Source organism: Equus przewalskii, chromosome 12 (assembly GCF_037783145.1).
Source record: "Equus przewalskii isolate Varuska chromosome 12, EquPr2, whole genome shotgun sequence".
In the NCBI taxonomy this organism is placed as follows: domain Eukaryota; kingdom Metazoa; phylum Chordata; class Mammalia; order Perissodactyla; family Equidae; genus Equus; species Equus przewalskii.
Genome location: NC_091842.1, coordinates 23,559,622 through 23,582,125, shown reverse-complemented (window position 1 = coordinate 23,582,125; position 22,504 = coordinate 23,559,622). Strand labels below are relative to the sequence as shown.

General features: G+C 45.5%; 1 long non-coding RNA gene across 2 annotated transcripts; it reads right to left on the bottom strand.

The window, feature by feature from the left end:
* Window positions 1–3,441: 3,441 nt before the first annotated feature.
* Window positions 3,442–8,421, bottom strand: LOC139074897 (uncharacterized). 2 transcript variants are annotated; one of them, XR_011524809.1, is made up of 5 exons: window positions 8,058–8,421; window positions 6,842–7,222; window positions 5,872–5,990; window positions 4,825–4,891; window positions 3,442–4,662 (listed from the first exon to the last, which is right to left on the bottom strand). It is a non-coding gene; the product is annotated as an uncharacterized lncRNA (long non-coding RNA). The 2 variants fall into 2 exon arrangements; XR_011524808.1 differs by having other exon boundaries at window positions 3,442–3,885.
* Between the last annotated feature and the right edge of the window lie 14,083 nt (window positions 8,422–22,504).

Below are 22,504 nucleotides of genomic sequence, written 5' to 3'. Positions count from 1 at the left end.
TGGGCCCCCACTGTGTGTGCCAAGCAATGTACCGTGACCCTCCCTGATTTTGTCTCATTCAAGCCTAACCTTTGAGATCAGTGCTATTGTTAAACTCATGGGACAGGTGTTGAAACTTGCAGAGAGACAGAAAGCACTTCCTCGTGCCTCCGAGCAGATGCAACAGCCCGTCACTAAGCTTTCCCAGCCACACTTCTCTGATCTCTTGCTCCTTTCTGAGTTCCCCTTCTCCTCAAAGGCTGTTCCCCTCCCTTTCCCGGCTCACTCATTTCTGGCCCAGCAGCATCCTACCTCCCGTCTCAAGACCAGAACCCTTGGGTTCCTCTGTCACGCTTCTCTACTCTGCACCCCCCAGAGCTGATCTTTTGCCAAGTTATGGAAGGGGAGAGGCAGCTTGGCGTAACGTTCCAGCACACAAACTCTACAGCTGTATCTCTGCCCAGATTTGCATCCCAGCCCTGTATTTATCAGCCATGAGAACTCTGACAAAATAATCTCCCTGTGCCTCAGTTTCCTCATCTGTAAAATGGACACGAAAATAGTACTGACTCCATGAGTTTGTTGTGAGGATTAAATGAGCTTATTTTCGTGAAGCACTTGGAAAACTACTTTAAAGATAATAATCACCATACAAATATTAGCTATTGTTATTTAATACCATTCTCAGACTTATATTTTTCCTACTCGGGCCCTTTCCCACCCAGACAGTCTTATTTTCCAGATCTTGTCAACACACACCTCTGCTCTACTCAGGCCGGTGTCCACACTGCTCCCTGGCTATACCATACTTATTCCCAATTCTCTGGTCTTGCTGACGAGTGTGTCCCTGCCTGAAATGTTTTCCCTTGTTCTCTCCAAATTCGGTCCATTCTTCAAGGGCAAGATCAAGCCTTGTTCCTTCCATGAAGTCTTCAGTGACTCCTCAGGCCACATAATCTCTCACTTCTTGGCATTCATTCATTTATCCAGTACCTACTGTGTGCCAGAAACAGTCACAATCTCGACAGATATGACCACTTCCCTCACAGAATTCTCAGTCCAATGGGGGAGACAAGCATTAAGCAGGTAAACACACATCAACATCATTTAAAGTTGTAATCTGCATCATTAAGGAAAATATAGAGCAGAAAGTGCAAAGGAATATAAACAGGGCTCTGTAATTCTGATGGAGGGTCAAGGATGAGGAGGTGACATTTACAATCAGACCTAAAGGAAGAGTTGGAGTTATCCAAGTAAAGGGAGGGAAGTATGGAAGGACGAAAACACAAAGAGCATGTGCAAAGGGCCTGAGACTGGAGAGACCAAAGAAAAAAAAAGGCCAGTAAAGCTGGAGCACAGAGTGAGGGGAAGAGTAGCATCAGATGAAACCAGATGGGAAAGCTGGATCCAGAGGACATGGCACCATGAATTTTGACCCTAAGTGCATTCAGAAGCCATTTCCGAGTTTTCATCAGGGGCACGTTAGATACCACCTAACATGCATTTTCAGAAGTTAAATAAGTCAGGCGCACAGCAAAACACTAGTTTCCTAAGTCTTATCTCTGGAAATACTTCTTTAAGAGCTTGCATCATTGCCTGCTTTGTCCATGACCTTGTCCTGGACGGGACTCTGCCTCCAGCCACAGCTGACCGGGTCACAGATTGCACCTGACCCAAGGCCAGCCAATCCATTCACAGCCATCCATAGGGTAGCCGGTGGCCTAGGATTTGTGACTGGACTTAGAAAGGTAAACTGAGCCAATCAGATGACGTCTGCTGGGAATTTCAACTAAGGGACATGGAAAGCAGTTGCTGGTAGGCTAGAGGGGAGCAGAACAGAAAAGATATAAGGAAGCTTTGGGACCAGGGCAGCGACAATGGGCAAAACGCAAGCTGAAGTTACTTAAAAAAGAAAAAAGCAAAACTGTTTGGTAAAGAAAAGACAATCCTGCAAAGGCTTCCTGTCGCACTTAAATAAGATACATTTTGCCATGGTCTCCAAGGTCGTGCCTTTATTGAGACCATGCTAACCTATCCAACTTTACTCTATGCCACTTTTCATCCTGCTGCCTACACTCCAGTCATGTGTCCTCCCTTTTCAGTTCTTTGATCCAGCCAAACATATTTCTGCCTCAGGGCCTTTGCACCTGCCATTCCTGCTGCTTGAAATCTCTTGTGTCTCTTTATATGGCTGGCCCCTTCTCATCCATCAAGTCTGAGCTGACAAGTCACCTCTTTGGTGAGGACTTCCCTCATCAGCCCTCGAAAGGAGATCCCCTGTTACTCTTTAGTATAGTCCATACTTACTCCCTTGATAGCTCAAAAGTCTGTAATATTTTATTTTTTGTGTGTTTGCTTACTTACTAGAACATAAGTTCTGTGAGAGCAGTGTGCTTGACCGTCTTGTTCTCCACTGTTGTCCTCCATGGAGCTGGTCACCTGGTGGCTGCTCAGATATCTGAAGGAGGGAAGGAGGGAAAGAACAAGAAAGCCTGGAGAACTGCTTGGAGGAAAGCAGAAACACCGCCAGGAGAGGAAGGAGGGCTTCCTCGGTTTCTAACGGCTTCCCCGTCCCCTTCCCTCAGGCCCAGCTGGACTGCAGCCCTCAGGTCTCTGGGAGCCTTTCTCCGCACTCTGTCAACAATCTCCCCTCTCCTCGAGCCTCCGGGAGTCTCTGTTCCTAGTTACCAAGTGAACAGACTAGAACCCATGCCTCCAGAAGCTTCCAGAGCTGGGCAACACCCAGCCATATGGGGGCAGCCGAGAGTCCCTCTTAGGGTCAGCAAGACAGTTGGACCAGAACGGTATTTAGTCAGAATGTTTACAGAAGGGAGAGCGGAACCTCAAACGCAGCTCAGTTCAGGAGGAGCCGAGACGGAGAAACAACCAGAGACCAGCAGCCAAGTGGCAGAGACTGAAAGCTGCTAAATCCTCAGTCTAGGATCAAAGCCACCATAATGGCAGTGGCAAGGTCAGGTGACCAGGCTGAAGGCAAGCAACTCCTAGATGTTAGAGCAAATCCGCGGAATGCTGATTGCCTCTTTGTAAATAAAAACACCACCAACCAAACCGCCCCGTTGTGAGGTGGTGGTCTGGACTTCGTGGGTCCTTCTCCAAAACTTTCAGTAAGAACCTTTAGGCTGCAAACAACACCTGATTCTAGCTTAGCTAGACTCTATTTGTCAGGTGGACTACACTATCTGTCATAACAAAACCCCAAATCTCAAGGGCTTAACCCAATAGCCCTTTATTTTTTGCCCACGCAAAGTCCAATGTAGGTGCTCCTGGCCGAGCTGCACTCCTGGACGGCTCTGCTCCAGCCTGTAACCAGGGAACCAAGCTGCTTCTGTCTTTTAGTCCTGCCATCTTGTGGCTTCAGGGTTACCCTGATGTCACCCACCTGGCTAGATCGGGGAAGGGGACAGGGGTGGTGGTGAGAAGGTGAAGGATCAGGCACCTGAATTTTTTTTTTTTTTTCAAGATTTTATTTTTTCCTTTTTCTCCCCAAAGCCCCCCGGTACATAGTTGTGTATTCTTCGTTGTGGGTTCCTCTAGTTGTGGCATGTGGGACGCTGCCTCAGCGTGGTCTGACGAGCAGTGCCATGTCCGCGCCCAGGATTCGAACCGACGAAACACTGGGCCGCCTGCAGCGGAGCGCGCGAACTTAACCACTCGGCCATGGGGCCAGCCCCTCAGGCACCTGAATTTAACCACCTTGACCCAGAAGTAAGCCACTTCATGTCACATTCCATTAGTGAGAACGAGTCACGTGGTTCCCTCTAGATTGCAGGGGAGGGGATGCTGGAAATGTCATCCGTGGCTGGAGACTTGCTTCCAAGGACTACTCTACATAACACGGGTATGCACGGATCTTCGGCAGGTGACTAGTCATCTCTGCCAAACAACCTAAGGAAGAAAAATGTATCTTCCATAAAAAGAAATCTCGAGATAAACGGGCCCCAAGCTTAGTTAATTCAGCAGCTCAAAGATAAATTTAAAGACCCACAGTCTTTCCGTGTTTTCACACTTGCATCCTTAGGCCAGTATCCATCAAATGCAGAGACAGCACCTAACAGGAGAGCTGCCGCTCTCCTGTGTATCTTGAAGCGGGAAGAAACCTTTCTTAGAAGCACTCCGTTAGACTTTCTCCTTATTCTCACTGACCGCAACTGGGTCACGTGGCCACCCCTAAGCCAGTCACGAATAGGGGGAATGGAATCACCATGACAGTTCTCAGCCCTAGCTGCGCGTTAGCACCAGCTGGAGGAAATTTTTTAAAATACAAATGTCCGCCGCCTAGATTCTCATTTATTTGGTCTGAGGGGAGCCTGAGCTTCAGAAGTCACCAGCTGATGGTTTAAGGACCAAAGTCCATTCACATTCTTCTTTAGCTTGATCCATGGGATGTTTACAAAAATTGGGAACTTAAAATGATAAAGCAAATTGGGCAAAATGTTAGCAACTGGTGAATCTGGGTAAAGGGTATAGGAGCTCTTTATGCCATCCTTGCATTTTTTTCTATAGGCTTGACATTATATTGAAATAAAAAGTGACCAAAAAAAAAAAGGAGAGGGCCGGCCCGGTGGCGCAGCAGTTAAGTTCGCACGTTCCACTTCTCGGCAGCCCAGGGTTCGCCGGTTCGGATCCCGGGTGCAGACATGGCACCGCTTGGCAAAAGCCATGCTGTGGCAGGCGTCCCACATAGAAAGTAGAAGAAGATGGGCACGGATGTTAGCTCAGGGCCAGTCCTGCTCAGCAAAACGAAGAGAGTTGGCAGTAGCTAGCTCAGGGCTAATCTTCCTCAAAAAAAAAAAAAAGAAAAGAAAAGGAAAAGTGGGAACTTACACATAAAAGTCAGGATTTGGGGCTTCTCTTGAAAATCAGGAAATCTGGAGAAACTGGGTCTGTATTCCTGCAGAAAATAAAAAGCAGCCAAGTAGCAGTGCCCAGGCCTCGGGTCAAGCCCATGCCAGGGCCTGTGGTGTTGTTAGCCAGAGCGCAGGTGAGCCTTAGAATCAGGCGTGGGAATCACTCTCTGGAGTCCTTTCAATTTTTATTCATTTTCTTCTATCCTCTTCCGTCCTCTTCCAGCCTCTAAGTATAGCTGGGATTATTTTTTGCCAAACACAGCACCTTGCACTTGCCCACACTGAAGCTCCTCCTTGGCAACTCCTCTGCCCACTCGCACAGCCTGGTGAGATCTTCCCGCAGCTTATCACCAGCGGCTTGGCATTTCACTACCTGGCACAGCTAAGTGTCATCAGCGAATGTGGGGCTCTCACCACTTACTCCTCCACATTAGTTAGGCAAATGTCAAATAGGACCAGGCCCAGCACCGACACCCCACTGTTTGCAATTAATTAATTAACTAACTCATAACAACCCAACTAAGTCTCCAGCTGCAAGCAGAAGCAGCCAACTGCGGTTAGTTTAAGCAACAGAGGAATTTCGTGTAAGTTGGGGCTTCTCCACAGCGGTGCTATTGAAGTTTGGGGATGGGTAATTCTTTGTGGTGGGGGACGTCCTGTGCACGATAGGACTCTTAGCAGCGTACCTGGCTTCTACTCACCCCGATGCCAGCAGCTCCCCTCCCACCCCCCAAGTTGTGATGACCAAAAATATCTCTAGACGTTGCCAAATGTCTGGGGTCGGGGAGGGAGGAGTAAAATTTCTCCCAGTGAGAAAGCTAAGAGCGAAGCCTCAGAAAAGATGGCCATCTGAGTCATTCCAGGGTTCTAAACAGCAAGGACTAATAGACGGTTGACTTTGAATCCTGGCTCCACCGTCTCCTAGATGTACGACTTCAGTCAAGTTACTTCTCTGTGCCTCAGTTTCCTCCTCTGTGAAATGGGATAATCAGGATAGATTGGGGTATACAGAGGAAACAAACACCTGCAAATATCAGTAGCTTAAAACACATGCTCTGTGCCCAATGTGGTCAGCTGGGGCTCTGCTCACGCTGTCCGCTCCAAGAGACCCAGGCTCCTAGAGGCTCCACCATCTGGACAGTGCTGGTCAGAACGACAAGGAGAAAAGAAAGAGAAGTGATAAACTGGCTCTTAAATGTTTCCACCTGGAAGTAATGCACGTCATTCCTGCTCATAATTCATTGATCAAAAAAAGTCACGTGGCTCTACTGAATTTGAAGGAAGATAACAAAGTGGAAATCTATCTACCTGGAGAAAGGAGAAGAGGAAATATTGACTGATAAACAGCACCAATGTTGGACACAAGTAATAATAATACTGATTTCATAGGTTTTCGGGAAGGGAAAACTAATTAATACATACAAAGTGCTTAGAACGGTGCCTGGCATCTATTAAGTGCTCAAAGAATACTAGCTTATTATTATTTATTAATGCAGCAAGTGTTTATTGAGCATTGTGATGGTCAGTTGGCTGACCATTATTTCTGACTGATAACAACCCAGTTATTCCAACAAACACTAACCTAGGTGTTGCTCTGAAGGAATTTTGTAGACGTGATTAACACCTACAAAATGTTAGACTTTACAGGGCTTATTCTCAATAACCTGGGTGGGCCTGATGCAATCAGTTGACGGGCCTTCAGAGCAGAACCAAGGCGTCCCTGAAGAAATTCGGCCTGCATCGGACGGCAGCGTCAGTTCCTGCCCAAGTTTCCAGCCTGCCCTTCCTAACGGCCTGTCCTGCAGATTTCCGATTTGCCCGGCCAGCTCCAGAATCACATAAGCCAATTATTTGTGATAAATCTCTTTACAGCCTTAACTCTCCGTACCCTCCTCCCTCCCTGCCTCCTCTCCTCCCACCACCGCCTTGTTAAAAGGCATAAATCCTGAGTTTTCTTGCCCAGTTCTGGTATTGACTCATCCCAGGTTTCTGACCTTTTTGTCCTGACTCCCAGCCTCCCTGGTGGAAGTTTCCTGGCTTGACCCACAGCTCCTCATCCTCCTGGTTCTTTCTCTCTCCTGCTACTTCTCACCTCCTCAGAGGACCAGCAGTTTCTTCCCCTGTGTTGGGTGTCCCAAGGACTAAAGGGCTGGGAGAGCAGATTTTGAGCTACATGACCTTGACGTTCTTGCCACGTGAGCTCCGCGCCTGCTGCCCCAGCCCCGCCTTCTCTGTCTTTAAAACAGGTCCAGCTCAGGTGCCTGTTCTGCGACTTCAGGCAAGTTGCTTTCTATGCTTCAGTTTACTCAGCTGCTGGATGGGATCAGGATACGCCACATCGAAATACGCCACTTTGGCATGACGATTATTTTGAGCTAAAGGCAATCAAGAAACAGCAGATGCAGAAAAATCTCTTTCCTCCCCATTTCTGCATAAAGGCAGGGCATAAATTTCCCTTTGTGAAGGTGTCCACCCTCCCCCACTCCCACACCAGGAAGAAGAAAGGATTCTGATCACTGGAGATGGCACCATAAGCATAAGCAAATGTTACTGAAATAACCCTTGTCTTCCATTAGTTTCCCCCATATATTTACTTTCCCACAATTTACTGCTCCTAGAAGCTCAAACCTTTTTCTTTTATCTTGTCACTTCTCCACAAGTTTATCACCCTGTGTTAAAATGGTATATGAGCTCGCAACCCAACCAGTTCTTTGACTTTTCATTTCCTTTCTGTGAGATCCCCATATACATGTAAAAAATTATAATATTAACATCAAATTAAAATGTGCATGCCTCTTCTTCGTTAACCCGTCTTTTGTCAGTTTAATGTGCAGGGTCTCAGGCACAGAATGTAAGAGGGTAGAGGAAAACATTTTTCCTCTCCTATACCGCAAAATGTGGATAACAACAGAATCCACCTTATTGGCAAAGTGAGGATTAAACAAGAGAATGTTTGTGTGGCACTTAACACATGACCAGCTCATAGTCAGTGCCTAATAAGTGAGCACCTGTTAGATAGTCACCAGTACTAGTCCTATCTACCTCCACCTCCAGCCTGGGTATCCTTGCCCCTTAAGGTCCCAGGACAATTTAGAGAAGGCAGAACAGCTGAGTCACAGAAACATCGCCGATTTAATTAACCAAAGGAAGCAGGCAATCCCCACTCCAAGTCTATCTCAGGAAGGGGAACTTCTAAAACCCAAAACTTACCGTCTTTTCTTCAAACTCAGCCCCTCCCATCACGTAAGGAGACACCTCCCTAAGTAGGGAGCCCAAGGGAGCTGGCTTCTCCCTCCTGACACTGATCCACTCTGTCTCCGGTGAAAATGTCAATATCGCCACCCCCACTGGGGGATACTCACGTAAAGTCTTGTGCTTTGAAGTGTCTCAGCTCACCTACAATTTTACATATCAAGAGGGAAGAGGACCACAAATCATTATTGGCAAGAAAGATAGGGGACTAGCAGAGGTCGGGTATTCTAAAGCAATTAGCTGGGACAACAGAAGGAACAAAGACAAGACATTATGCAAATGGAGCCATTCCACCCTTGAGAAGATAGTGTCCTGCCTGAGCACAAAGGGAGGCATTTAAAGCAGCCCAGTGCATTCCAATTCTGTTTGAATATTAAGCTTCCTCATGATTAATATTAGGGCCGGGAGCATCAGGCCTCTGAATGTTAACACTGTCATATTTCTCAATAATTATGTTAGTATTAACTGTATTTGATTTTAAGTATCTCACTACATTGGGTGGGAGTCAGTTCAGTAATAAATCTTATATTTCTCCAAAATAACTCAAAACTGGCTTAAGCCCACCCACACCTTCCCCCTTTTTTGCCCTTTTCGCCTGCATAGCCTTTTGAGGTCTTCTAAACGGGGAGCGGTCTTTGAAAAGAAGTCAGTCCTCAGGAAGGCAAACAGTGTATGATTTTAGTTACTTCAGGAGCAGGCAAGCCACAGCTGAATTGGAAGAGAGCCCGTCTATCCCTCAGCCCTTGTCCACAGGACCAGAACTCTTCCTTACTTCCACCTTGAGAAACCAAGAGAAACGAAGATGAGCGCTCATGCCTCCCCGCCGGCAGGAGAGAGCAGAGCACAGTAGACACCCGAGTCGGCAGGGTTTGGGCAGCTTGGGTGGCTGGACTTTATTACTTGTTGGAGAGGATAGCAGATTTTAAGGAAAGGACATCTGGGGACATTGGCAGGCTTCGGCGTGGGAAGGAAATAAGGAGAGAACTGGGGAGCAGCTTCCGTGTCCCGCCCACCCGGAGTCAACACCTCTCTCTGACGGCACACGTGGCTGTCTGTTCAGTGGAGAATATCCTTCCACTGACCTCGGCTGTCACGATGCTGAGGTCAAGCCAGGGCAGCCCCTCGGGGGAGGACAGTTCCAAGGAAGCGCCCATCCCACTGAGCTGAGCATCTGCCCAGCTTTTCCACTCAACGCTCCCAACGCACGGCCCCTGGTACCAGCCATCCAGGAAGCGCTGTCTTTTTATCCATCCTAGGGATTCATCCAGGAGTTCCTCATCTCTTTTTTTGTTTTGTGTTTGTATGCGAGGAAGATTCGCCCTTAGCTAACATCCGTTGCCAATCCTCCTTTTTTTTTTTTTTTTTTTTTTGCTTGAGGAAGATTGTCCCTGAGTAACATGTGTGCCACTCTTCTTCTACTTTGTATGTGGGATGCCACCACAGCATGGCTGTTGAGTGGAAGTTGGTCTGCACCCAGGATCCGGGCCACAAACTCGGGTCGCCAAAGCAGAGGGTGTGGAACTTTAACCATGGGGCCGACCCCTCCTTTGAGCTCTTAAAAGCTCTGATTTCACTCCTTCAGGAAGATGAGGATAGCCACCCCTTACAGGTAGTTCCTGGGTTGTTCCTGGGAGGTCCCACAGTCACCTGGAAGCTTCTCTCATTTGATCCTTAAAGACTGTTAAGACTTCCCCTTCCCGGAAAAGGCAGCCGGATTTCCTGCAGGGGTGCCAGAGTGTCCCAACACAAAGGTGCAGGACTGATAATAGAGCTTGTGGTACCGCTGCCCCCAGGGCACAGAAAGTAACTCTAATTTCTGCCATGGCGTCTGCTACACAAACCGAAGCTGGGTTATCTTCAGAGAGGCTCAGGGGGGTTAGGATTTCAGGTGCCTGGTGGGGACCTCGCCCTACAGGTTCCCCCCCCACCCCCGCCACGTCCCCCCAATAGGATGGAATCTCAGTCTTTCGCTCACCAGTGGGAGATAAACGGCTAACGCGTCAACTGGCCTGGGAGAGGGAAACACGCATATGCTTTTCCAGTCCGAGCACAGACAGTTAAGTCTTAAGAAGGAGTTCTTCTCCTTTATCTGCTACCCCCCACTCCATTTTATTATATTATGTATTTTATACTAATTACATTGATAATAATTATATTAGTTATAAACTATATTATATCTTATTATTTTCCTTCTCCCATGCAGTCTGTCCAATACTCCACAAGCCCCTTCCTCAAGCTGAGCTACCCACCCCCCCCCCATAATAATAAAGCGCCAACCCCCCAGGCTGGTCTCACATGTGGCAGACTATGCCATCTCAAGTGGCCACTGAATATGAAGAGATTTGTCCTCTGCTCTTTCTGCTGGTGGGGAAGGTGCACTTTGATACTTTCTTCTCGTTTTTCCAGGCAGTGAGAAGGAAGATCCTGGTCCCATGGATGAAGGATGCAAGGAAAATGGAGACGGTGGATATTTCCACTCCAGGCTATACCTTGTTATCTCCTAAGGTAACTGAAATCAGACGCCAGGTTAATTTCCCTTTTGTAAACCACTCCCATTTAGGCTACCTGAGAAATATGTTTGTCTCTTATGAATTGATCTTGACCATAAACCTTGAGAAATAATAATTCTAGCCTTGTTGTGCTAAAGACACAGAGACTCCTTTCTCTTTTTTTTCTGTTTTTTTTGTTTGTTTGTTTTTGAGGAAGATTGTCCCTGAGCTAACATCTGTGCCCATCTTCCTCTACTTTATATGTGGGACGCCTACCACAGCATGGCATGCCAGCTGGTGCCATGTCCGCACCCGGGATCAGAACGGGCGAACCCCGGGACGCCGAGAAGCGGAATGTGCGAACTTGACTGCTGTGCCACGAGGCTGGCCCCCAGAAACCCCTTTCTTTCTCTTTTTTTTTTTTAAAGATTGGTACCTGGGCTACAACTGTTGCCAATCTTCTTTTTTTTTTACCCAAAGATTGGCACCTGGGCTAACAACTGTTGCCAATCTTTTTTTTTCTTTTTTTCTGCTTTATCTCCCCAAATCGCCCCCCGTACACAGTTGTATATCTTAGTTGCATGTCCTTCTAGTTGTGGGATGTGGGACGCTGCCTCAACGTGGCATGACGAGCGGTGCCATGTCTGTGCCCAGGATCCAAACCCTGGGCCGCCACAGCGGAGCACGCAAACTTAACCACTCGGCCACGGAGCCAGCCCCGAAACCCCTTTCCTGATACAGGTTTTATTCCAATACAGCCCCACATTTACTGAAAGTGCCCTACCCACCCTCCATATCAGTTATTCTGAACCCTGGCTACACAGTAGAACCTTCTGGGAAGTTTAAAAAAAAACCCTATTAGCTATTTATAGACATTAAACATACACTTGCCCTATGTCCCTATGTCCCAACAATTACCCTAAGAAAAAAAAGTGCACCAAAAAATGAACATACACCCAAAGATATGTACAACAACGTCTGTAGGAGCTTTTGTTATGATAGCCAAAAATTAAAAACAAATTTCTATCATAAACAGGATGGATCAATATATTGGGACATATTCATTCAATGGAATGAATTACGGTTGTTCCCTGCAACATTGATGAATGTCACAGACATTGTGTTAAGGGAAAGAAGCTAGATCCAAAGGAGTGTGTGGTCCCATTTATATGAAGTTCAAGAACAGGCAAAATGGATCTAGGGTGATAGAAGGCGGATTAGTGGTCCTCTGTTCTGGGAGGTGGGAGGAGTTACTGTCTGGGAGAGGCATGAAGGAGCTTTCAGCGGGAGAGGGGCTAGAAAATTCTACAGCTTCATCAGGGTGGTGATACATGGGTGTATATTTATGTAAAAATTCATTGAGCAGTACACTTAAGATTTGTGTACTCTACTGTAATATAACTCAATAAAAATTTTTATGAAATAAGTAAAATTATATAAAGTACAAAATACCTATGCCAGGACACCCCTTCCCTGAGAGTCTGATTCAATTGGGTTTGAGTGGGGCCCTGACAAGAGGATATTTTAAGAATCCCAGGGAATTTTTTCCAGCTTTCTTGAGATGTAGTTGACACAGAACATTGTGTAAGTTTAAGATGTATACGGTAATGATTTGCTATACGTATATATTGCCAAATGATTACCACAATGAGGTTAATTAATACATCCATCACCTTATAAGTTATAACTTTGTGCATGTGTGGGTGGTAAGAACTTTTAAGATTACGCTCTTAGCAACTTTCTAGTATACAAAACAGTACAGTCATGCAACACATAAGGACATTTCAGTCAACAACAGACCACATATTGGTCCCACAAGATTAGTACCATATAGCCCAGGTGTGTAGTAGGCTATACCATCTAGGTTTGTGTAAGTAGTGCAGGGGAGGAAGAAATTTTCCTCTGTCCTTCTAGGTTCTTCTGGCTGGTTTAAGAATTAAATTGATATGAGACAGATGAACAGGAGAAAAACAAACAAAAGTTTAATAACATTTACACATGGGAGAAACCCAGGAAAACTGAGTAACTTGCCAAAATGGCCGAAGCCCTCACCTTAAATACCATCCTCAGCTAAAGACAAAAGAAGATATTGGGGGTGGGGAGAGCCAGGGACTTCAAAGGGAAGGAAGGCAATTCACAGGTAGGTGAAAAGAAGCAAATGTCTGGAAAACAAGTGTTTGGTCACACAGAAACAGAAGAACACAGAGGGGGGCCCAACGAACAGGCTTTTCTAGGTTCCTCCCTGTCTGCCACCTAGTTCATGTTATGCTAAGGTGATAACTCACTTCCTGAGGCAGTCTGTTGTTTGGGTTTTTTTTGGCACCTGAGCTAACAACTGTTGCCAATTTTTTTCTTCTTCTTTTCCCCAAAGCTCCCCAGTACATAGTTGTATATTCTAGTTGCGAGTGCCTCTGGTTGTGCTATGTGGGATGCCACCTCAGCATGGCCTGATGAGTGGTGCCATGTCCACACCCAGGATCCAAACCGGCAAAACCCTGGGCCACTGAAGCGGAGCTCGCGAACTTAATCACTCGGCCATGGGGCCAGCCCCTGAGACATGTTTTTTAATCTGAATTCTTTTAGGCAGATAAGGGGGAGGTAACAAGAAAACTCTGAGGGGCTGGCCCCGTGGCCGAGTGGTTAAGTTCGTGCGCTCCGCTGCAGGCAGCCCAGTGTTTCGTTGGTTCGAATCCTGGGCACGGACATGGCACTGCTCATCAAACCATGCTGAGGCAGCATCCCACATGCCACAACTAGAAGGACCCACAAGAAGAATATACAACTATGTACCGGGGGGGCTTTGGGGAGAAAAAGGAAAAAAAAATAAAATCTTTAAAAAAAAAAAAAACTCTGAGTCTTTTGTTTCTTAAAAATAATCAGTCTAAAACAATGTTCATGTTAAAGAGACACATTTTGGGGTGGTAAATTTGTGCCCCTTCAGTACACTCTATGATGTTCGCACAATGACGAAATCACCTATCGACGCATTTCTTGGAACATATCCCCATTGTTAGGTGACATGTGGCTGCATTGTGAACTATAGGCCCCATGCTGTGCATTACACCAGGGGATTTTATACACCGCCGAGCTGGAGAATTCTGACCCACATGAACGAACCTACGTTCAGATAGCTTCTCTCCGACCCTGTAGATTCGTCCTCACAATCATGGGGGAAAATGGGGAGAGTTTTGTCACGTGCAGGAGCTCTGGTCAGTTGGACCGAAGCAGGTGATTTGGGCTTAAGGCCTAAGGAGAACTTCTCACTGCCTCATGTTCCAAGCCTTGTCACCAGCTGGTCATGGAGGCAAAAGCAACGTGTGCAGAAGAGAGAAGAGCAATGAGTGCCAGGGAGACCTACCCCACGGAGGCCAGCCTCAGCTGCATTTAACCTTTCTGCTGCGAGGGAAGGAGAAAGCCCTCGAAAGAGAGGCAACGGCCTACCAGGCTGCAGGTGTTGCTCCTCCGCTGATTCCCAACCTCGGCTGCGCTTCTAATCACCTGAAGAGATTTAAAACATCCCAGCGCCCAGGCTGAACTCCAGACCAATTACCAGACTCTCTGGGGGTGGGCCCAGGCACCAGCATTCTGGAAAGCTCCGGGGGTGATTCCATTGTGCAGCCAAGGTTGAGAACCACTGCTCCTAGTCCTACAGCCAGAGAGAGCCACACCCACGGGAAGACCTCGGCCACTGTCCAAGAGTCCGATCCAATTCCTTTTGCATTCCTTTTTCTTGAAGAGAGATGGGACAAGAATGAGGACCAGCAGGAGACCGCCTCCCCTCCCCTACTCTGGGAAGGAGCTGTTCTAGGTGTCGTGCAGCTGGAACATAAAGACTCTTTCAGGGACCCCACAACCTCGCAGCTGGAGGACACAACCCCACAAGCCACATTTAGTGGACACAAACAGTTTTGCATTGTGCTGGATTGTTCTACTGTGAGCCCCATTACATAGGGGGCCATGTTTCCCAGAATCGTCTTCCTTGTGTGATTCCAGGTTAGAATCGCCAAAAGTGAAGCTGTGGGGGCTGAGGGAGGAGGCAGTGAGGCGGCCCCGCTGAAGGTCCGAGGCAGTGAGAGACAGGCGCAGAGGTGCTGCCAGCTTCAAGCTTGCCCCACTCTGCTGTCCCCACGCCGCCTCCAGCCCTTCTTCCTGAACGCCGGCCTCGCTGACCCACAGTGACCCCAGTACACCATCAATGCTCCACTGTGGATTCAACGAGGCAGCAGCTACAATGAGCCGCCAACCTTCCATGGGCTTCTGCACCAACGCCTCTGCGGTCTCACTCCTTCAGCCAGATGTGACCAGCCTCCAGGCTTTCCTGCAAGCCCTCACCTGTGTCCACACTTCTAGTGAGCGCCTTCTCTCTGCCCTTTTAGGACCATTTCCCCAGTCTCTCTTGCAATTGGGGAAGGTCGAATTCTCATAATGCCTGATAACCTAACACTCCTCGTGGTCCTGCTTTTCTGATTCCACCCTCACGGATACACCGTAGAAGGGCATGAGGAAGCCTTCCGGGATGTTGGAAACGTTCTGTATCTTCATCTGGGTGGTGGTTACATGGAATCTCTCTCTATATTTTTAAATTCATCAAAGCTTATACTTAAGATTTGTACACTTTATCATTCATATGCTGCATCTCAATAACTGTTTTTTTAAAGAGTGACTTAAGAGACTTTATCAGCCAAATAAATAAATTAAAACACAACAATAGGTTGAATGCAATCTATTGCCTTCGTGCCTAGTGCAATCTAATGAACCTGCCTGGGCTGCAGACCCCCCAGCCCCAAGCCTGCTTGCCAGCCTCCTCCCAGGCCCCAGCACGTCCCTCTCCGCAGCGGCTTCTGCTGAATATGTAACAGTCCTTCTAAGGACTCTCTGCCTGCCGGCTTTGACAATAACAGATCGTGATTACAAATGGCTGTAGACTGGGGAAAGATCTTTGGTCTTCATTAAGGTTTATTTGTGACTGTTCCGATGGTGGTTTCGGAGAGAAGAGAAAGAATGCCGATGCTAATTAGGCCCTCCTAATTGCCGTCGTCACTGATTGCCTGTATTAAAAACATTTGAGGAAGTGTGGCAATTAGAACTTCGGGAAATATTTAAAAACAAAGTGAAAAGAGGGCTCAAAGTGCAAGGACACAGAGAGGCAGCCAGGAGCCTCTGCCCAGCTGGAGTGGACCCTGAGTGACCCTGGACGTCTGAGCAGCTCGCCCCCTGGGATGGCAGCCATGACGGTCTGAGGAGAAAGATGGGCAAATCCTCCCAACAGTCACCTTTCAGATGCAGCTGTGATCAGCCCTGGAGAGACAATTTTGCAGACAGGATAATAATAGTGGCAGACACACATTAGTTATATATGTGTATATAATGTATTATGTAATATCCATATGTTAAATCCATGCAACAAGCTACAGCATTGTCCCCATTTTAAAGATGAAGAAATTGAGGTCTTCATCTGAAGAAAAAGTAGAAAACTTTCTCAAGGTCACACACACAGCAGGCGGCAGACCCCAGCTCAAACCCAGGTCTGCACGATTTCAAAGCACATGCCTGTAAGCAATACAATATTCCTTGTCTACGTTAGTCCCCAAGCCCTGGATTGCTCTAGCCACCAGGATCCCAGCAAGGCTGAGCTTGCTTGCAAGTTTGCACCACCCCCTCCCACCAACTCGTTAGCAGTCTCCCTCAAGAACCTACTTCCAGTCACCAAACTAGGTAACGAGTCCCTTTGCTCACCCTCAGCCCTTCCCAGCCCCTGCCCAGGAGCTGAGAGAACCAGCCCCTCCCCTCCCCCTCCCCCACCGGCTCCCTCAGAACCAGCTCTGGGAAGTTCTCCCCTCTTCTTCCTGTTACCAGCTCTTCGTTAACATCGGCCCTGATATTGGATCCCCTACAGTGAACCCAGCACATACGGGTTAAAACTAAAAGTGCACATTCCCAGCTTCTTGGTTCTTTAGTTATGCTCATATGTAAATGCTTGTTTCTTTAACCTCTGGCTCTCCGAGCTTTACAACCAAATAGAAGTTACAAATTGTTAAAGTCCAGATGGCTTCACGCTGAGCTCCCACTAAAGTTGTGGCTAATCACAGGACCTTGAAGTTCTTTTACAGAGAAACTAAAGTCCAGAGAATATCAAGAAACCGAAGCTTCCCACGCCCAACTCCACGGTTTCCTGACGTCAGAGTCTACCTCCACCACGGAGATAAACAGCCAAGGACACTCGTCTGAGAAATCCTTTGTCTCCTCTGCTGGAAGCAGCCCCAGACACAGGCCGATGGGAAAACGTTGACCAAGAAGGTCATAGCCCCCCTCCCCTATCTAAAACCCTAAATAAAAACCCTATACCCAGTTCTTAATGGGGAGCAAGCAATTTGGGGGACACTGGCCCTTGCTTTGTACCCTCTGCTTGGCACCCAAGAGTCTGTTCTCGTTATTGGGATTGGCATCGGGATCAGAGACTGAACTTTCAGTGACATTCCCAGCCAATTCAGGGATCGGAGGTCTTTCATCTGTCCCCGCAGTTCTGTCTGGAAGAATTCTAACCATGTTCTTTGCTCATCACCAAAAGTCTCCAACCACCAACCAAACTTACATATTCCTCTGGCCCCGTGGTCCTCCACTACCTTAAACCAGAATGGAAGCAACATAAGGGAAGAGATTTGGGTTTGTTTTATTTCCAGTTGTGACCCTGCCATTTAGAAGAGTGACTGACACATGGTAGAGGCTCAGCAAAGAGTTGCCAAATAAATAAGAGCTTTCTCTTTTCCAAACAGAAATACATCCTCATTTCTAGGCATCTCTTGGTGTGTGATGCTTTCTTAAATACCAGACATGTGTGAGGGATAAGAATTGGCCACCCTGAAATGTATCTCTTTAGCTTAATTTTTTTTTAAAGATTGGCACCTGAGCTAACATCTATTGCCAATCTTCTTTTTCTTTTCTTCTCCCCAAAGCCACCCAGTACGTAGTTGTATATTGCAGTTGTAGGTCCTTCTGGCTCTACTATGTAGGATGCTGCCTCAGCATGGCCTGATGAGCAGTGCCATGTCCGAGCCCAGGATGCGAACCAGCCAAACCTTGGGCTGCCGAAACCAAGTGGACGAACTTAACTGCTTGGCCATGGGGCCAGCTCCTAGCTTGATTATTTTTAAGAACAAAGAATCTGAAAGAAACTTTGACCCTCCCCCTAACTGCCTAAAAGAATTTAAGCTGGAAGGGCCTGTCCCAGGAAGGAGCTATCACCACAGAGAACTATAGAACAATAGGAACTAGGTGTGGTAGACAGAAAGACAGATCATTTTATCAAAAGATCTCTTTTGGGTCCCGTTGTATACAGATGACCCAGCAAACACTTGTTTATCAAACATTTGCATTTCTGTCTCCATATAAATTTCCTTCCTCCTCTTTGAAGTCCCAAACCACTACCTGCAACATTCTCCTTTGTCTTTAGCCGAAGATGGTATTTAAGGTGGCGGCTTCGGCCATTCTGGCAAATAACTCAGTTTTCCTGGGCTTCTCCCAAGTATACATGTTACTAAACTTTGTTTTATTTTCTCCTATTATTTTGTCCCATGTCAATTTAATTCTTAGACCAGCCAGAAGGACCTAGAGGGTAGAGGAATTGTCTTCCTCCCCTATACATGCATCCTCTATGCTTCCTTTTACCAATCACTTTCTCTACAATCATACCTCCCCGACTTCCGACCTAGCCCAGAAAGGTCCGTATAGCCACTTTTAGAGCACAGGAAGCATTGTACTTCTAAAGGCTAACTTACAAGATGATCACTTCTATGCCACTGGTCCAGTGCCACCCCAGGTAAAGGTGTTCTCAATTCACCTGTGTGGTGCCTTGAAGACAAGGCGTTTCACCACACATTGTACTATGTCCATCAGGAAACAAGATTGAAACTTTATTTCCATCTCCTAATTGGTACTGGCGCCCCAAGAGAAATACTGGGCCATTAAGCAAGGAATGCTAATTGCTTACTCACCTCCTACTGACAGTGATGACAGGCTTGGTTAAGGGTTTTCATTAAGGCCCATTAAAGAGAAGACTGTGTGGCAAGCTTCTGGTTTGCTTGGAAGGGAGAGACTTTGAACAGAGATGCTGAGGGGCTGGGGGTGGGACGTTAAGTGGAAGAAGGTGCTGTGAATGAGGAAGCAGATTCGGGGGAGGGATGACAGCTGGTAAGAGTGCGAGTAACATAGATCATGTGACTCAGAAATGTTTGGGGATTTGAAATATTTTGTGGCTAATTTAAGACAAATTTAATCCTTATTGATTAATAAGCACGAGATGCAGTTCTAAGCAATTTGTGTGAATTATTGCACTTATTCTCATGGAAATCCCACAAAGTGGGAATTATTATCATCCCCATTTTATGAAGGAGGAATGTGAGGCCTAGAGGTGCCATAACTTGCTCAGAGTCGCCTAGCTAGTTCATCTATTTCTACAGCACGTATTCCCGAACACTACATTATGGTGGTCAGCAGTGGGAAGCCAGTGGGCTATACAGTGTCTAGAATTTTCTCTACCACCCACCAGTCCCTTGATTCATTCTGCAAATAACTTGCTGAGTGCCTACAATGAACCAATACCATGCTCTGTACTCAAAATATAAGTAGCATATTAGAAAGTTCCCTTGGAAATTGGCTGACGTGACAAACTGAGTATAAGCACCCATCTATGTTACCCCAAAACCCATGAAGCAAACACATAATGGCATGGGAAAACAAGAAAGTGTTATTGGATGGTCAGAAATTTTAAGTCAAAGCTGAAAGTGGGGAAGCAGACAGCATGCAAACTGCAGATAAACAAAACTGGGGGAAACCATCATCTAAAACTAGCAGGAGAACCTGCAGGGAAGGTGGGAATGTGGGGGAGGGACTCCAAGCTCAGAGTCAACGGACACAGGAAGGAAGGGTGGGCCTGGGAGAACTTACCAAGGTGATTAACTGGGGAGATGCAACAGCTACGTCAGCCCTTGTGGTAAACAGGGAGAAGCTTACCAGGTAGAAGCACCAAGTAAGATGAATTTAAGTCCCATACTCACATGCATTATGGCGAAAATTGTTAACATCAAGAATAAAGAGGAAATCCTAAAAACTTCCAGGGAGGGGAAAAAATTCACTTAAAATCACTGTCTATCTTCCTCCCACCTGTTCTTATTTTTAATGAAAGAAACTAGATATTGCATGTCTGAGCAGAGGTTGGAGACAGAGGTTAAAGACACAGAACATCATTCATATAGCAAGATCTCTACTGAGGTGGATTAGAGCAAGAAACCGTGCCCTTCCCCTAAAACAGGGGAGACAACCCTAAGAAGGGGTGGAGGTGCAGCTCGGTTTCAGGGTGGATGGGCAGACAATTGAGAGAAATCATGTCCCGGTAGCCTATGTTCTCTATTTTGAATAATTACTATGTGCCAGGCACTGTCCTTAACATACAATTCCTCATTTGAATCTCAAAACAACCCTACATATACAGACTGGGAAAAAAACATAGCACATATATCAAAGGAATAGTATCCAAAATATATAAAGAAATCCTATAAATTAAAAATAAAAATAAAACAACTCCGTTTTTAAAATGAGCAAAAGCCAAGAACAAAATCCACGAAAGAAGATATGCAAATGACCAATAGCACATGAAATGATGCTCATCATCATTAGCCATCAGGGTAATGCCAATTAAAACCACAACGGGATATCATTTCAAACCTACTAGAATGGCTAAAACCAAAAAGAGTGACAACCTTAGATGTCAACAAGGATATGGAGCAACTGGAACTCTCAGACGTTGCTATGAAAATGCAGAGTGGTACAACCATTTAAAACTATTTGGAAGTGTCTTATAGAGTCAAGTATCTATCTACTATATGATCTAGCAATTCCCCGTGTCTATGTATGACATACGCATGACAAATGAAAACATCTGTCTACAGAAAGACTTGGCATGCAAATCTTCATAGCAACCTTATTTATAAAAGTCCCAAACTGGAAACAATTCAAAATGTCCACCAAGTGGAGGATGGATGACAAGTTGCAGTATGTCCACACAATGGAATTCTACTCAGCAACACAAAGGAATAAACCACTGATAGCCCAACAGCATGGCTGAATCTCAAAAACATCATGTTAAATAAAAGAAGGTAGTCAAAAAAGAGAACATACTGCATGATTGTACTTAGACTATATGAAACCATTACAAAATTCTTCTGCTAGGACAATTAGACGAGAACAAGCAATAAAAGGGATCCAGATTAGAAAGAAAGAAGTGCAACTATCTCTATTTGCAGATGACATGATCTTATATATGGAAAATTCTTACGAATATACAAAAAACTCTTAGAACTAATGAACAAATTCAGCAACATAGCAGAATATGAGTAATATACAATTGTATATTGTAAAAATCAATTGTATTTCTATATAGTAACAATGAACATTCCAAAAATAAAATTAAGAAAACCATTCTACTTATAATAGCATCAAAAAGAATAAAGTGCTTAGCAATAAATTCATCAAGAGAACTGCAAAACTTGTACACTGACTACTACAGAACATTGTTGCAAGAATTAAAGAAGACCTAAATAAATGGAAAGACATCCTATATTCGTGAATTGGAGGATACCATATTGTTAAGATGGCAATATTCCCGAAACTGATCTACAGATTTAGCACAATCCCTATCAAAATCCCAGCAGCCTTTTTTGCAGAAATTGACAGGCTGACCCAAAAAGTCATATAGAAATTCAAGGAACTCAGAACAGCCAAAACAATCTTGAAAAAAGAAGAACAAAGTTGGAGGACTCACCCCTCCTAATTTCAAACCTGCTACAAAGTTGCACTATGAACTCAGCCGGCTACTGGCAAAAGGGTAAACATACAGACGAGGGGAATAGAATTGAGAGGCTAGAGATAAACCCTTACATTTATAATCAGTTGATTTTCAACAAGGGTACCAAGACAATCCAAGTAGGAAAAAAGAGTCTTTTAACAAACGGTGCTGGGACAACTGGATATCCACATGCAAAAGGATGAAGTTGGACCCCTATCTCACACCATATACAAAAAAATAAACTCAAAATGAATCAGACCTAAATGTAAGCACTAAAACTATAAAACTTCCAGAAGAAAACATGGGAGTAAATCTTTAAGACCTTGGGTTAGGCAGTGGTTTCTCAGATATGACACTAAAATCATAAGTGAAAAGGAAAAAAATAGATAAATCGGACAGCATCAAAATTAAAAATTTTGTGCTTCAAAAGATACCATCAAGAAAACGAAAAGACAGCCCACAGAATGGGAGAAAATATTTGGAAAGTTACCATTTTGAGTTACCATATGACTTAGCAATTGCACTCTTAGAGACATACCCAAAAGAACTGGAAATATGTCCACACAAAAACTTGTACATAAATGTGCATAGCAGCACTATTCAAAATAGGCCAAAATTGGAAACAACCCAAATGTCCATCAACTGATGAACGGAAAAACCAAATACATATCCATACAAAGGAGTGGTACTCAGCCATATAAAGGGATGAAGTACTGATACGTGCTTTAGCATGAATGAACCTTGAAAATTTCATGCTAGTGAAAGAAGGCAGACGCAAAAACCACATATTGTATGATTCCATTTATATGAATGTACAGAATAGGCAAATCCTATTGAGATAGTGGATAAAGTAGATTAGCAGTTGCCAGGGCCTGTGGGGAAGAGGGAATGGGGAATGGGGCTTCATTTTGGAGTAATAAAAATGTTCTAAAATTAGATAGTGGTGATGGTTGTACAACTTTGTGAATAGACCAAAAATCAGTGAATTGTACACTTTAAAATGGTGAATTTTTGGTACGTGAATTCTCTCTCAATAAAGCTGGTATTTAAAAAAATCGTCTTCCAGAGAGGAAGGA